This window comes from Camelus dromedarius, chromosome X (assembly GCF_036321535.1).
Source record: "Camelus dromedarius isolate mCamDro1 chromosome X, mCamDro1.pat, whole genome shotgun sequence".
Classification (NCBI taxonomy): domain Eukaryota; kingdom Metazoa; phylum Chordata; class Mammalia; order Artiodactyla; family Camelidae; genus Camelus; species Camelus dromedarius.
Window position 1 is genome coordinate 53,396,070 of NC_087472.1, and position 14,634 is coordinate 53,410,703.

Genomic DNA, 14,634 nt, shown 5'->3' on the forward strand with positions numbered 1-14,634 from the left:
CCACTCTGGAAAACAGTATGGAGGTTCTTCAAAAATTTAATGATAGAACTACCTTGTGATCCAGCAATTCCACTCCCAAGTATATACCTGAAAAAAATGAAAACACTAATTCAAAAAGATACTTGCACCCATGTGTTCATAGCAGCATTTACAATTGACAAGATATGGAAGCAACCTAAGTGTCCATCAACAGATGAATGGATAAAAAAGATGTGGTATATATACTAAAATACTACTCAGCTATACAAAAAAGAATGAAATTTTGCCATTTGTAACAACTTGGATGGACTTAGAAGATATTGTGCTAAGTGAAATAAGACAGACAGAGAAAGATAAATACCATATGATATCACTTATATGTGGCATCTTAAAAATACAACAAACTAGTGAATATAATAAGAAGGAAACAAACTCATATATATAGAGAACAAACTAGTGGTTACCAGTGGGCAGAGGGAAGGAGGTGGGGCAAGTTAGGGGTAGAATATTAAGAGGTACAAACTGTTATGTATAAAATAATTAAGCCATAGAGATATACTGTACAACATTGGGAATATGGCAAACATTTTATAATACGTATAATCTTTAAAGATTATGAATCACTATACTGTACACCTGTAACTTATATAATATTGTCCAATTATATATCAATAAAAATTAAATAATTTTGTACACCAGAAAATGTATTCAATAAAGTGAAAAGATTACTAACATAATGGAAAAAATATTTGCAAATCATATATTTGGTAAGGGTCTACTATCCAGAATATATAAACCCTTACTCCTCAAAAATAAAAAGTCAATTAGCTCATTTTTTAAATGGGCAAAGAATCTGAATAGCCATTTTTCCAAAGAAGATATACAGAAGGCTAATAAGCACTCATAAAGATGTCCAATATCATTATTCATCAGAGAAATGCAGATCAAAAACATGAGACAGGACTTTGCACCTGCTAGGATAGCTACAATAAAAAGTAACAGTTACAAGTGTTGGTAAAGAAATAGAGAAATATTTAGCATTCTACATGGCTGATGGGAATGTGTTATGGTAGATCATCTGTGGAATATAGTTTTGTATTTTCTCAAAAAGTTAAACATAGAAGTTACCTTAAAAAACAAGACTAATAAACAAATTCAGTAATATTGTATGATATAAAATTAATATATAAAAATCAGTTGTGCTCCTAAATGTACTTCTAAATAAACCTTCAGAAGAATAAATTAATAAATTAATCCCATTTACAACTGCATCAAAAAGAATAACATACCTAGTAATAAATTTCTCAAGGAAGTGAAAGACTTGCATGCTAAAAACTCTAAAACATTGATGAAAGAAATTGAACAAGACACAAATAAATAGAAAGATATTCCATGTTTATTGATTGGAAGAATTAATATTGTTCAAATTGCCATATTACTCAAAGTAATGTACAGATTTAATGCAATTCTTATCAAAATTCCAAAGGCATCTTTCACAGAAATAGGAAAAAAATCTTAAAATTTGTATAGAACCACAGACCCAGAATATCCAAAGAAACATTGAGAAAGAAGAAAGTTGGAGGCACCACACTTCATGATTTCAAACCATATTACAAAGCTATAATAATCAAAACAGTATGGTATTGACATATAAACAGATATATAGATCAAAGGAACAGAATAGAGAGCCCAGAAACAAATCCATGCATATGTGTTCTATTATGTACAACAGAGGAGCCAAGATTTAACAATGGGGAAAGAACAGTCTCTTCAACAATGGTGTTGAGAAAATTGGACAGCCACATGTCAAAGAATGAACCTGGGCCACTATCTTACACCATATATGAAAATTAACTCAAAATGAATTAAAGACTTAAGAAAAACCTGAAACCATAAAACTCCTAGAAGAAGACATAGGTGATATGCTCCTTGACATCAGTCTTGGGTATGATGTTTTAGATTTGATATCCAAAGCAAAGGTAACAAAAGCAAACATAAACAAATGGAACTATATCAAATGTAAAAGCTTCTGCACAGCAAAAGAAACCATAAACAAAATGAAAAGACAATTTATGGAATGGGAGAACATATTTTCAAACCATATATCTGATAAGGGGATAATATTCCAAATATATGAAGGATGCACACAACTCAATAGTTAAAAAAATAAATTTGACTAATAAATGGGCAGAAAATCTAAATAGACATTTTTCTAAAGAAGACATGCAGATGGCCAACAGGTACATGAAAAGGTGCTCAACAGCACTAACTAACAAGGAACTGTAAATCAAAACCACAATGAGATGTCACTTCAAATCTGTTCAATGGCTACTAAGAAAAAGACAAGAAATAACAAATGCAAGTGAGGATGTGGAGAAAAGTGAAATATTGTGCGCTGTTGGAGTGATTGTAAATTGCTAAAGCCACTATGGAAAACAGTATGGAGATTCCTCAAAAAAATAAAAATAGAACTTCCATATGATTTAGCAATTTATCTGAAGGAAATAAAAACACTGACTTTGAAAAGATATCTATGTTCAGATACTCCCCATGTTCACTGCTGCATTATTTACAACAGCCAAGACATGAAAGCAACTTAGGTGAGTCCATTGATGGATGAATGTGCAAAGAAGTTGTGAGCTATATGTGTATACACACACACACACACACACACACACACACACACACACACACACACACACACACACATACACATATATACCCATTATGGAATATTGTTCAGCTATAGTAAAGGAGGAATCTTGCCATTTGCAACAATATGGATAGACCTTGAGAGCAGTATGCTAAATGAAATAATTCAGATAAAAACAAATATGGTGTGGCCTCATGTGTGGAATGTAAAAATAACAACAACAACAAAAAAAACAAGCTCATAGATACAGAGAACAGATTAATGGTTACCAGAACCTGGGGGTGTATAGTGAGTGAAATGAGTGAAAGTAATCAAAAGGTAACATTTTCCGGTTATAAAAGAAGTAAGTCCCAGGGATGTAATGTACAGGCTTTGGTTAATATGCTATTGTATATTTGAAAGCTACTAAGACAGTAAATCTTAAAAGTTCTCATCATAAGAAAAAATTATAAATATGTGTAGTGAGGATATTAACTAGCCTTATTGTGGCGATCATTTCACAATATGTACATGTAGTGAATCAATATATTGTACACCTGAAAGTAATAATGTTATATGTCAGTTGTACCTCAATTTTAAAAATATTCAGCATTTCCACTTCTAGGTATATACACAAGATAAATGAAACCTATGTCCACACAAAAACTTGTGCAACAATGTTCACATCAGCATTATTCATAATAGCTAAAAACTTTCAACAATTCAAATGTCCATCAACTGATGAACAGGTAAACAAAAGTTTGTATATGCATACATTGAAGTACCATTCAGCCATAAAAGGAATGAAGTACTGATACATGCTACAACATGAATGAATCTTGAAAACATTAACTAAGTGAAAGAAATCAATCATAAAATGCCACTTATTATATGATTCCATTTATGTGAAATGTCCAACATAAGCAAATCCACAGAAACAGAGAGTAAATTAGTGGTTGCCTGCAACTTGAGGGAGAGAATAATGGGGAATTATTGCTAATGGACATGGAGTTTATTTTGGAGATGATTAAAATTTTCCAAAATTAGATGGTGGAGATGATTGGAAAACTCTATGAATATACTAAAAACAAATTAAATATATTTTAAATGGGTGTAATTTATAGCTTCAATTGTATCTCAACAAATCTGTTATTAAAATACTCTAAACATCAATTAAACCAAAATTATGCTATAAATAATAGCTTTGAGAATAATGAAAGATGGTGTAAGAGGCATATTTCCACCCCACACTTAATGAGAACTTCATAAGGGAGAAGAAGAATCAGAGGATAGAAGAGAGTCTGATTTTAGATATGGCTTCTTAGAAGGAGACCTGAGAACAGAACCTCTTAGAAATTAGGGATTTTATGTCCTCCTTTACATTTGGAATCCTAGTAGACAATAGCTTTCCAGAGTTTCCCTGCACCAATATATTATCAAGGATGGAAGGAACTTCACATGACCCAGAGTGACACAGGGGCAATTCCATTTTTTCATACTACCAAGAGAAATGGTGGAGTGTGCTGAGAGAGAGAAAGAATATCCTGAAGTATTGTAACTTTGATTCATTTTGAGATGTAAACAATGTAGGAGGTGGGAGTTGGGAATAACTGTGATTAAAAGAGGTGTAACTGAAGCCATCTCAGCAGGTGCCAGCATAGAGGGGAAACATTAACCAAGGAAAGAAGTATTTCTGTGCTTTAGTGGATGTGAGTATGGGCAGACACTGATGACTAAGTGCCTCTCCCAGATGCCATGGTACTATTTGAGCAGCTGGAAATGTATATACCACCCCAGGGGGAGACAGATAAGATGAGTAGAAATTCTACAAAGACTTCATTGAACCCCGAAATAACTGAGAAAACCTGAAAATGACCAGAACTTCCCCTGAACTGACTAGTAACAAGTTTTGCCATTAGGTGAAATTAAGGCTCAGTACTGAAAGGAAGTTTAGTAACAGAAAAGTGACTTTTTGGAACACATGAATAAATGGTGTATGATAGACATACTTGCTGCATAAAGTGTACTAATATGATATGATAGAAAAATAAACAGAATAAACTTTATTAAATGCAAATCTGTAAGCGAAGACATATTTCCTTCTTCCATGAATGATTCCCCTGCTCCTTATTTAATTTTTATTTCCAGATAACAGAATCTAGATTTGGATAAACTTCAGAAAACAGTTATTCCATTGCACTGTCCTTACCTCTACCTAGCCCTTCCTGGAACATCTCCAGTGACATGAAATTCATAATTCACAGTAAAACTTATTATGTTTTGGATGTTCTGACTGTTAGAGTGACTTTTTAATGATCCAAAATCTCTCTCTAATGTCTGAAAATTAGATTAATTCTGGTCTTATTAATGTATTTACTCACTTAACAAATATGTGACAGACACCATGTTAGGCACTGGTGTTGCAACAGGAAACAAGACAGACACAGTATAGTGTATAAGGCAGACATCAAACATGAATTGGGCACCCTGATTTTTTCTAGCTTCTATGAAGCCATTGGTTTATAAAGAAATGTAGGAGAAAACAAATACAACTAATAACCTTTCCAAAGATAATATTTACTGACAAGGTAGCTATTGAAACAATAGTTCATGGAATCTAAAATGGATGGTGAGGAAAGTGAATAATAGGAGGCGGTTACTTAGATAGGAGCAAGTTAGAGGTATCAATGGACCAGAAGTTAAAGAACATTTTTTAAAAATTTATTGAAGTGTAGTTGATTTACAATGTTAGTTTCAGGTGTATAGCAAAGTGATTCAGTTATACATATACATACATATATTCTTTCAGATTCTTTTCCATTATATGTTATTATAAGAAATTAAATAAAGTTACATGTGCTATATAGTTGTTTGTTTATCTATTTTATATATAGTAATGTGTGTCTTTTAATCCCAAACCCCTAATTTATCCCTCCCTGCCCTTTCCCTTTTGGTAACCATAGTTCGTTTTCTATATCCATGAGTCTATTTTTGGTTTGTAAGTAGAATTTGCATCATTGTTTTTTAGATTCCACATATAAGTGATATCATATGATATTTGTCTTTCTCTTTCTGGCTCACTTCACTTAGAATGACAATCTCCAGGTCCATCCTTGTTGCTGCAAATGGCATTATCTTATCACTTTTTAATGGCTGAGTAGCATTCCATTGTATAAATATACCACAGCTTCTTTATCTATTTGTCTGTCGATGGACATTTAGGTTGTTTCCATATCTTGGCTATTGTAAATAGTGCTGCTATGATCACTGGGGTTAACAAGAAATCTGGTAAGGTAGATAGGAGACTGTAATGATAAAACAGGATGCTTGATGTGGATTAGAGTATTTTGGGGTGATGGCCATGGCTGATGTAGAATAGCCACTGGAGAAAAATATGAGAGTATTTTGGGTAGAAAGACTTTGAGCCATGTATCACAGTCTTCTATAAAAGAGGGAATTAGCCAATGCATAGGAAAGAGTGATATAGAGGATTTCTATGAAACAATGGGAAATTGTTGGGCTGGAAGGAGCAATGGGGAACAAGTGAATATAAAATCCACCTCCCAATCCCAAAGAAGCAATGTTCTCAAGGGAGAATTCAGACTGTTAAGATAAGGAGATGACTGGAATATTCCCAGAAGAAGCTGAATATATGAGTAAATTTTGCCAATTATAGAGAAAAAAATTCCTGAGAGTACAGTGATAGAAAACTGGGTGAAGAGAAGTATCTTGATAAAAAGCAAAGAAATGCAGCACAATATAAGTCTGATCGTGCCTTAGAACTCTGGGCATCAAAGTGAGACTGCACAGCCAGAGGATGGGTGCTTGAGGAGATGTGATTATAGTTACATAATATAATCCATTAAGGTGTGAAAAGAAAATATAAGCGCTTCTATGTATATTGTTGGTTGATACCCAATTTATTTTTACTGTTTTGAATACTGCCATAGGGAATATCTAGTCAGGACCACTTCTTTATGTTCTGAATGATAAAACAGAGATCAGAGGCATGAAAAATTAGTCCCAAAAGCTTCCATGAGGAGCATGGTCACAGAGCTTAACTATTTCCAAGCTTGAGGTGATTGTAGGTTCAGCAGTGACAGTTGCAGCATCCATGGCTTACAACCATGTATGTCTACACACCTCTTATGCAATGGAGCAGTGATTAAAAAAGAGAGAGAGATACATCTTCAGTGTAAACCAATATTTATTTGTCAATATATATTTTATACATTTTAGCTAAGCTGGTATAAATAATGGACATATGAAATCTATATTTTAGGGCAAAAATAAATTTAAAAGTATAATAGTAGTCTACTATATAATTGTCAACAATAATTTCCACTAATTTATAGTAAAATAAAATTACCACTCTTCCATGATCTGCTGACAAGTTTTTTGGGGGTATGCATGTCTCTTCATTAATGTCATCTCTGGAGTTAGCCATTATTACAATTTGATTTAACATGTCCATTTCCAACCTAGAATCTATCTTTTGATCTACAGTGAAAAACATAGCTTCAAATATGATTTTTCCACCTTTTAGATAGCTATGAGAAAAAAATGAGTTATTTCAGATAAATCGCTTAAAAATTTCATCTTTCACATAATAAGCAATAGATAATATCTTTATTTCAGTCTCTGGAATGAGTCACAAGAACCATAAAAATGTTAGGAATTTTGGAGGGGAAGGATAACTGTAAGCTAGGAAAAACTGCATGAATAACTTATTAACACTTGTATAGACCTTCTAGTTAGTTTACAAAGCACTCCCAAACACATTATACTATATATTATATATAGTATATATATTGCACTGTATCCCTGTGAGGTGTGAGTAGCACGAGTAAAAATCTGATTTTACAAATGGGGTTGTAAGTGACTTCCCAAAGCTCTGATAAGAGGCAAGCTATGATATGAGCCTGAGTCATCTCACCTCAAGTCTGGTGCTCTTGATTTGCTACTGTCTTCCTTGATAATAATAAAACTGAAAAAGAAACCTTAAAAAATGAATTGGTCCAAAACAGTCTAAGTTAAATTGAAAAGCAGGAAGTCTAAAATCATTATTCAAAACCTTGTTGTTACTTTCTTAATGACTTTGTAAAACTCCTTCAGGGAAAGAAGACTTCTGCCTTGCTTACCTACTGTTCTCTATACCTGTTCCTCAGAACCATGTTCTAACTGTTCTTTTCAGCTAAGGAGCTATGATCAGTTGTTCTTTCCACACATGAGACCCCAACATCCCATTCCACCCCCCCAGTTTTTTGCAATGGACACATCTCCCTGTGAGAAGAAAACTTCCTTGCTCTTGAGAGAATATATACTATCTTCACTCTTCTACTACGCTTTCTTTAATACCAAATCTTGTATCATTTTAGAGCCAATCCATTAAAATTGGGTACATAATTTGTCTTATGTGTTCTAAGGGTATCAAGTATGTGATTTTCCTTGGATAAACTGAAATTTTATGTCATTTGCATTGTATCTAATTAATGTTAAATATGAAGCTAAAAAAATCACTTCTCTGCTGGTTAAGCCTACAAAATCTTTTCAAAGGGCACTCTGAATATTCATTCTCAAGATGGAGAATTATAAAAGTTCTATAAAGAAGAATTTTTCACTAGTTGAATGATAAAACACCACAATGCATAACTGAAGGTTTGCTCCTCAAGAACTTTTTAAATAATAATGCAGTAAAATAACTACTATCTTGGATGAATAATTTAGATCTTCAGCAGCTTGAAAGCAATATATTGAAAAGTATGACCTCCTAACATATTTTTTTAATTTTTGGTGCAACTACTCTATGATGTAACCCAAGTAAATAACATTAATACCCTGCATATAATGTGCTCCATTGATATTATCGCTATAGTCTCAGGGTCCAAGTACAAAGGAATATTTATAATTGAAAACCTAATAATTAAACAGCAGCAACCCACATGACTAAAGTTAGGAGTTCCCAATGAAGACGGCCTTAAAATTGTGGCCTCTTTATTAGAATAAACTGAATATATCCAAGGAATGAAAAATAGAAAATAAACTAAGAAAATAAGCTTATAAAACCTGCATTTCAGAGCCACATTTCAGGAAATTCTGGTCTTTCCCACTAAATACTGTATGACAGATTCTGCAAAGACCCTTCATATAGTATTTCATGGGAAATAAATAAATGACCCTGTATCTATCTTTATCTTCCAGTATTGGGTGGGTCTCCACATTTCTCACCTGTCCCCAACCTCTTTTGGGAAAAAAATAAGCTGTCTAGAATTGTTTTCTAGGTATTTAAAAATGTCTTAACTTTGTTTTACCAGTGAGAATATAAACCTCTCTGGGATAAGGGTACTGTTCCATATCACTTACACCGCCCCCCCAACATTCACTGTTCAAAAACACAGGTGGAAAAAAAAAAGTGACCTTCAGCAAGTCACTTACACTTTCTGACTCTAGGTTTCTTTATCTTTAGAGTGAAGGAGTTGATCTAGATCTAGATCAGAGATTCTTCACCAAATGTCTGTATCAGAAACTAAATAAGATTTGAAGCCTAAGCCTCAGAGTCAGATTTGGTAAATATGGGGCAAAAGACAAAAAAATTTCTCTGAGAAGTTTCTCAGGTGGTTTTGATGAAGACTCTTAAGTTGATAAATAGACTCTAAGAAATCTGCCATTCTACAGCCATATTATTTCTCCATAGTCCATATGAAAATATTTTATAGCCCTTTTTGAGATCTTTTTGAGTTTAGGGCTCCTTACACTGGCTAGTTAGTTCAACCACTGCTCTTCATCAGCCAGCTATCAATTTTCACAATCTGGTCTATTCAGATGCCTAAATGTAAAAAGTAATGAGATTTATCTTGCTCTCCTTTATTTGGACATTAGAAGCACTGAAGAAGGTGTCCCACATATATTTATATACAAGAGAGCAGTTTTAATATCCTGCAATGATAGGAAAGAAGAAAGCAAACATATTTACCTGCTTATTCAAACAAATATGGTGGCTTGACTCATTTTAATGGATTTGCATTCCTCTTAGGAAAATACACTCACTGAATTTCTACATCCTTTCCATTTTATGAACACTTTATTGCTCACTTTGATTATTTCCTTACCACTGCCCAGGCAGCAAAGCTAAACCAGTGGGAAAATTCTCACATTCATTGCTGTTATTTCTCTTTGAAAATAAGTTCCAAAAAATAGAATAAGTTTACAAAATACATGATGTATCATCCCTAAATCTTAGTGGATCTGGGCATGGGGGATGAGAAATGATGAGTGGCTGCCAGTGGTTGTGTGACAACTGACCCCTTTGGTGCTTGGAAGCCAGATAGAGCAGCTTATGTCATCATTTGAGAGGAGTATTTGGAAGCAGCAATAAGGCCCCACTATATGGGAGCCTAGGCCACTTCTGGCATGCATACCACAGGGTAAAATTATAGCTGCTGTTGATGATAACAGTGATGATAATGATGATGATGATGATGATGATGATGACAAAAACTATGACGATGACGAGGACATTCTGGTCCCAGCATATAGAAGCCTGGAATTTTGACTCATTTTAAGAAGAGGAAAGTAATTTAACTAGCAATCTTCTAGAAGACCTGGATACCGGTACCAGTTTGGTCGTTCACTAACTGCTTGAACAATTTTTCCCTCTCTTTGGGCATCACTTTTAATTTATAAAATAAGAGCTCCAGATTAGATCAACAATTTTCAAACTATTACGAGGAGCCCCACAAGGGTTGCCTTAATGTGGGAAGAAGGTCAGAATTTTTATTTTCCTTCTTTGAATCAGAGAAACTCTTAAAATATCTGTTTTACATATTGAGACACTGCAAAAGTGTGCGTGTGCATGTGTGTGTGTGTACAGAGGGTGAGGGGAGAGAGAGGTTTATTTCCCTGGAGTTTTAAATGTAAAAATACACCTTGATTATCTCTATGGAACTTTATATCTATGATGCTCTACACCTCTACAATATCTAAACTAGAAAGCAAAGACCTTCCAAGAGCTCACAACAAATCCTCCCTTATTTTTCCTCTATCAGAAATTTTTTGCTATTGTTGTCATGTACTTTTTTTTCCATTTCACTACAAGTTTGTTTTTTTTTTTTATTGAGTTATAGTCAGTTTACAATGTGTCAATTTCTGGTGTACAGCACAATTATTCAGTCATACATGAACATACATATATGCATTTTCATACATATATGTTTTTTCACCATGAGCTACTACAAGATCTTGAATATATTTTCCTGTGCTATACAGTATAAACTTATTTATCTATTCTACATATACCTCTCAGTATCTATAAATCTCGAACTCCCAGTTTGTCCTTTCCCAACCCCTCCCCTTGGCAAACACAAGTTTGTATTCTATGTCGGTGAGTCTGTTTCTGTTTTATATTTTAAGCTCATTTGTCATCTTCTTTTTTTTTTTTTAGATTCCACATATGAGTGATATCATATGGTATTTTTCTTTCTCTTTCTGGCTTACTTCACTTAGAATGACATTCTCCAGGGACATCCAAGTTGCTACAAATGGCATTATGTTGGTTTTTTATGGCTGAATAGTATTCCATTCTATAAATATACCACAACCTCTTTATTCAGTCATCTGTTGATGCATATTTAGGCTGTTTCCATGTTTTGGCTATTGTAAATAAGCACTATTTACTATGAACATTGGGGTGCTGGTGTCTTTGAATTTTTGAATTAGGGTTCCTTCTGGATATATGCCCAGGAGTGGGATTTCTGGGTCATATGGTAAGTCTATTTTTAGTCTTTTGAGAAATCTCCATACTGTTTTCCACAATGGCTGCACCAAACTGCATTCCCCCCAACAGTGTAGGAGAGTTCCCTTTTCTCCACACCCTCTCCAGCATTTATCAGTTGTGGGCTTTTGAATGATGGCCATTCTGACTGGTGTGAGGTGATACCTCATTGTAGTTTTAATTTGTGTTTCTCTGATAATTAGTGATATTGAGCATTTTTTCACATGCCTATTGGTCACTCATATGTCTTCATTGGAGAATTGCTTGTTTAAGTCTTCTGCCCATTTTTGGACTGGATTCTTTGCTTTTTTCTTATTAAGTCATATGAGCTGCTTATATATTCTGGAGATCAAGCCTTTGCCAGTTTCATCTTTTGCAAATATTTTCTCCCATTCCATAGGCTATCATTTTGTTTTACCTATGGTTTCCTTTGCTGTGCAAAAGATTGTAAGTTTAATTAGGTCCCATTTGTTTATTTTTGCTTTTATTTCTATTGCTTGGGTAGACTGCACTAGGAGAATATTTCTGAGATGTATGTGAGATAATGTTTTGCCTATATTTTCTTCTAGGAGGTTTATTGTATCTTATGTTTAAGTCTTTGACCCATTTTGAGTTTATTTTTGTGTATGGTGTAAGGGAGTGTTCTAGCTTCATTGATTTACATGCTGCTGTCCAGTTTTCCCAATACCATTTGCTGAAGGGACTGTCTTTATTCCTTTTATATTCTTTCCTCCTTTGTCGAAGATGAGTTGACCAAAAGTTTGTGGGTTGATTTCTGGGCTCTCTATTCTGTTCCATTGGTCTATATGTCTGTTTTTGTACCAATACCATGCTGGTTTGATTACTGTAGCTCTATAGTGTTGTCTGAAGTCTGGGAGAGTTATTCCTCCAGCCTCTTTCTTTCTCTTCGGTAATGTTTTGGCAATTCTAGGTCTTTTGTGGTTCCATATAAATTTAATTATGATTTGTTCTAGTTATACGAAATATGTCTTATGTAATTTGATAAGGATTGCATAAAATTTGTAGATTGCCTTGGGCAGTGTGACCATTTTAACAATATTGATTCTTCCAATCCAGGAGCATGGGATATCTTTCTATTTTTTAAGCCTTCTTTAATTTCCTTAATCAATGTTTGCTGTCATGTACTTCTAAAAGCCTTCCACTCTTATCTTCCTGAGCCTCAAGTCACAAGACATTGCCTAAGGAAGTTGCACTATCTCATATTTTGTAAAATGGCCCTACAGCCCCTACAGTAGCAGCTTTATACCTAAACAGATTCAGGTCAGCTTTGGTAGTGAAATTCTGAGGAACTATCACAGGAAGGTCAAATTTTAAGCCCATAGGTATCTGGATAAAGCTTGAATGTGTTTTTCCAGAGAATAGAATCCATTGTTCCACACTGGGAATTTAGCCTTTTAATCCAGGCTTCTATGGAAGAAGGAAAACTGACATTCACAGTCAGTTAGAAATGACTCTTGTCCAACGCCATAAATATAATTAACACTGCTGTACATTACATATGAAATTTAAGAGAGTAAATCCTAAAAGTTCTCAGCACAAGAAAAAAATGTTTTCTTTTTAATTTTGTGTCCATGAGATGTTGGATGTTCACTAAACTTATTGTGATGATCACTTCATGATATAAGTCAAATCATTATGCTGTACATGTTAAACTTATACAGTGCTGTATGTCAACTATATTTCAATAAAACTGGAAGAAAAAAAGAGAAGACTCTTGTCTGAAATCAAGCTTCTGATTACAGAAAAAAAGAACTGAGTGCCTAAAATCACTGGACAGAACAAATCTCAGTTTCCCCATGTATAAAGTGGGAAAATGATAAATATAATAAAAGTAACAGCACTCACCATTTATTGAGTATTTAATAGGTATCAAACATCATACTAGACATGACTTATGCTATCTCATTTAAGTCGAAAAACAATCTTAAAAGGTAGGTGAATTACCCACTGCAATGAGAAGGCCTCTATTATTTTTAACTTCTTACCATTATCATTACTGCTATTATTACTGAAAGGATCTAGAATGAGGAAACTAGAAAAACAAATTTCACCAACTGGACAGTCCTGCTGTCACACTTTCTTAACAGCATAGAGTTGCCTCTCTCTTTCAGGTAGTATCCTATTCTTTGCCAATGTTACATTTGTTTAAGAAATAAAAAAAGTACTGTATCTACATCATTTGCTGTTGAATCCTAGTACTCTTTCAGTGACTCTTCCATAAAAGTTCCCACTGGTCTCCCTATACTTCGCTGTAATAGGAGATACTGTGCATTAATCTTAAATAGTTTCTGTTTCTCTCATCCAGTATTTATAGCATATTTTGTCTTCAAAAAGCATTTACCTTAAATTTCCTTCATCTGAAATAAAAAATTAAATCAAAACGCTATAAAGTTTCTCAAGCACTAGGAAAAAGGCAAATCTTTTTCTTCTTATATGTTCCTATAGAGCACAAAAGCGTCCCCTCCCACCAGTAAACACTAACAGCATATGTGAATTCTCATTTCTTATTTTACATTCAGATGGTCCTTTTAAGTAATCAGAAGGGATTTATTACAAATGTTAATTAGGTTAGCAGAAAGGAAGTCTTTACCCCACCCCAACTTGAACGTGATGATTGATTTCTTACAAGTGTGCTGATTCCTTATTTAAAAAGCTATATATTAGTGGAATCTTTTACTACTTACCAAATCTTTTAAACTCCTTTTAATCCTCATAACAGTGCTGTTATATATTTGGGGGGAGTCCTGTTGCCCTCATTTTTAGATAAGGACATTGAGACTCAGAGAAGCAAAACGCCTTGCCAGGCAGTTACTGTATGAGTTGGAACTGCTAAAACACAAATCTTCTCATCGCAAATCCTCTGCTCTTTCTAGCTCTCTTCTTACCTGTTTCACTGAATGATTTACTCATGTAACAGAACAGAAACAGATGTCTCAACATACCTACAATAAGCTCTGTGAATCTATAAAGTCCTCAGGAGATGAATCTCTCTCCCCAGCTCTCCTTGAATTAATGGCTCTGTAAAATGGTATCCTGCACTTACAGCTTCCAGAATTCTTGGTCTTTTTCCCCTTAGTTGTGTCCCTCAGGTCTCACTCTGCTGTTTTAACCACTGTGGAAAAAGCAAGGATAGTGTTTAAGGTAGGGTCACCCAATAAAATACAGGACTCCCAGTTAAATTTGAATTTCAGATAAATAAATAATGCTCTTAATATAAATGGGTCCCAAATAT